Raw genomic sequence first — 3,972 nt, forward strand, 5'->3', positions numbered from 1 at the left:
GATCCTGGGCAAATGAATTTAGCAAAAACTAATGAATTACAAATAAAGTATACAGTTTAATCAATAAAGGAAAAAGTAAAAAACTAGTGATACGTTCAACAAAGATGTGTCTTAAAAGCGTGATGCTAAGCAAGAATATTAGACACAGAACATATGCCACATGATTTCACTTATCTGAAACTCTAGAAAAGTTGTAACTGCGGGAAAAGAAAGTAGAATAAATATTGCTAGGGGCCAGAGTTGGGGACTGACTGCCGAGGGGCACACTGAGATGACTTTTTAGTCATAGAAATGTTCTACATCATCATTATGATAGCAGTTACTAGCCTGCATATTTGTCAAAAGTGGTGATATTTGAGTGTAACTTAGACCTCAATAATGCTATTTTTAAAATAACTTTTTCGGCTGGCATGGTGGCTCATGCCTGTAATCCCAGCATGTTGGTAGGCTGAGGCGGGCAGATCACTTGAGGTCGGGAGTTCAAGACCAGCCTGGCCAACTTGGTGAAACCCTGTCACTACTAAAAATGCAAAAATTAGTCAGGCATGGTGGCATGAGCCTGTAATCTCAGCTACTCAGGAGGCTGAGGCAGGAGAACTGCTTGAACCCGGGAGGCAGAGGTGGCAGTGAGCCAAGATCATGCCACTGCACTCCAGCCTTGGCAACAGAGCGAGACTCCATCTTGAAAAAAATTAAAAAAAAAAAAAAAACAAAACACAAATTTTTCAACAAAATAGAAAGTAACTGTTCCATTGTCTTTAGGCCCCTTAGCATTTAGTCAGGTTCACAGTCCCATCTAAAAAGATAGTATCAACACAATGTGGTAAGCATGCTAGTAGACGTGTGACTTATGATTACAATATTGAAGATAGTTTCCTGACACGATTGTGGGAATGGAATCTCAGGGAAATCTTCCCAGAGGCTCTGAAAGGGATTTTATTGTTCCATCTTTTTGCATGTTTTATGGGTGGCCAACTTGTTCCTGAAAGACGTTCTGTTCTCTTTACATGACAAACCTACTTTAATAGAATAGGAGGTACCTGCTATTTTACATTACTATTCGTGACCTCAGCCAGATGCTAAATTAGTTATGTGTTAGTATCCGAAATGTTCATTCATTTCAACATAGGACATTGTTAAAGGAGGATGGGACTTTAAGAATGTGGGAAAAATCCTGCACAGCAAGAGGAAGTTGCTCTTCCAAGTTCATGAAAACAGAGTTAAGCTTGTAAGTTTATCACTCTCTCAAATGTTCTGTCAGCCCCAAGCATATTCTTTCTTGGAATATATTTATGTGATTTTTTTCCATTTTTCCCCTACTACCCTGAACCACACAATAGCAACTGGTTTCAATGACCATGTTGAAACTCGGCAGATTATTCTCAACTGAAAAATCCAGCCTTGATTTTGGACTCTTCTGCCTGGTGCTTTGTGTCTTTTACTGGCTCTTTCTCATGAGAATAAACATATTTGCTTTCTTCACACATACAAAACACTGCTTCTTATTTTTTGCCAAAGATACAACCATCCCCTTTAATTCCCCAGGCTCATATTATTGGAATAAATTTTTAATCCTGTCTTCCTCTTGATCTTCTATCCAATTCATCATCAAGTCTTTCCAAATCCCTTACCCAAGTATAAGCTCACATTACCTCATATCTGTACTCTTAAGATGACCCTCCTTTTCGTACCCTTATTCACCCTCTGTTCTAAAACACCCTTTATACAACTGCTATAACACCTTTTAAATATCTTTTCACTGACACCTCTTTTCTATGTGAACATCTATACTTCCCATTTTCTGCTATAATAAATTCAAACCTCAGTGTTCAACAGTCAGTGCCTTATAAAAACTGCTTCTCTATATAACTTATATGTTTCAAGAAAATTTGTTTGCTTTTCCACATTTAGAATTTACTGTGCACTAATTGTCAGATTTAGTTCTTACAATAACTATAAAATAGAAACTACTATCATATCTATTTTACACATGAGGAAACTGAGAAATAAAAAAAAAAATCAGAGTAAGTTGCCAAAGATTATGCAATTTATAGGTAGCAGAGTTACTACTTTATTCCATATCATTTTGACTCCAAAGCCCATACTCTTAACTATTAAGCTATACTGTCTCTACATCATATATCCCACTGTGTGGGTACCATATCCTCCATTAGAATCCCTCTTCTTTCCATCCATCCACATCTCATATGTTAACTTTTTCCACGTTGGCTTTAATTGAAACAGTCACCCAGTGATATTCGTGGTTCTTATTTTCAGCCTTACATACCATATCTGTTTGCTTTCATAGATGATCTGAAAAATTGCAACTTTGAGAATTATGTATGTCTTATATAGCCTATATCCCCAGCACCTAGTAAAGTTCGTGGAGTATTGAACATGATCAGTATATATCTATGGAATAAGATAAGAAAATACACCAAAGAATGAAAAGTTTTTCATTTTTAGGAGCCCCTGGGTTCTATATCTTGGAATCTTTTAAGTGGTTGTATACTTCTCTGCACACAATAAAGATTCAGTAAAGGTAAGCTAATAGTTCACTATGCTCTTTGTATTTTAAATATGCTAGTGTACACAGATGCTATTTTCTTCTGTAAAAATACCTTGAAGTTATCATTTGGGTTCCTTGGAGTTTTCCTCTTTAATTCATGAATATGCACAGGTTAGACAAGCAATGTTTGTATATGAAAATGAATTAAGAGGCTGGAATTACCTTTCCTTAGACCCAACAATAATGAAGTTTTGGCATCTTAGAATATATGAGAATAAAAAACAAAACTGAAAAAAATTGTCAAAAATTAGTTGAACACATGAGCAACAGGAAGTCATTTGACATTTATGAGTGTTGTCCTTTTAAGTTCCCCTGTGATGGCCACCTTTATTGCTAAAAGGGACACATTTTAAAATATATGCCTGAATAACAAGAAACGCAGCAGGGGAAAAAGGAGAGATGATAGTTTGCATTTACATAGCATTCTACCCCTCCCATGATTTCAAAATAATTTTCTTTTTCTACCCTAAACAATAAAAGCCAAGAGAGTTATTATCCCAATTTTACTTACAATGTTATCTAAACACTAAGATTAAATTATTTTTCCAAAGTGATTGGGCCAATAAATAATACAGCTGGGACCAGGAGTCAGGCTTTCTGAATCCCAATCCAATATTCTGACATATTTGAATGTTACTGCTCTAGTAGCCAACAAATTATTCACAGTGGCCTCCTTTGTGATCTGGGGTATATTTGTTAAACAGTGCTACCATCTGCTGGTAAGTTTTCCAATAATACACATTATAGTAGATTCCAAAATAGCAAATATAAATAAATAAGACAAGAAATAAAATTTATTACAATTACATTTACCCACTGCATTATCTAATTGTCATTCCTACTGTGCTTATTGTATCTGCTTAGACACCTTTATGAAGTAGCCAAATTAATCTTGCAAGATTAAGTGTCCAAACATTTATGTCTCCTGTCAAGAACTTGTAATTAATTTTGTCTGATTTCTAGAATGTATATATTTTGGAATGCATTTTACTGATTTTTAAATCAACCATTAATCCTGAAACTTGTGTGCACATAAGAATCACATGTTAGCGGGATACTTTTCAAATGTAGATTTCTGATTTTCTCTCCTGAACACTCTGTCACTGTGGATGTAGAGTCAGAAAAAAACCATGTTCTTTTTAATGAGAACCCCAAGTTTTTCTCATAATAAGGAAAGTTACAAAATTCTGACTTAAACAATTTGTCTTGGCTCTACCCTTAGCTGACCCTATGAGTCTGATCAAATAACTCTTCCAAAATTCAGTTCTTTGTGAGAAAAATGCCTGTATTGTAGCAGAATCCAATCACTATATATTGTCTAAGAACTTTCCATTCTGGGCATACTCTTTCCAAATAAAACATTTTTTTGAATATCCATAAAATTAATCTATAGAAGACAAATA

This window comes from Rhinopithecus roxellana, chromosome 3, assembly GCF_007565055.1.
Source record: "Rhinopithecus roxellana isolate Shanxi Qingling chromosome 3, ASM756505v1, whole genome shotgun sequence".
Classification (NCBI taxonomy): Eukaryota; Metazoa; Chordata; class Mammalia; order Primates; family Cercopithecidae; genus Rhinopithecus; species Rhinopithecus roxellana.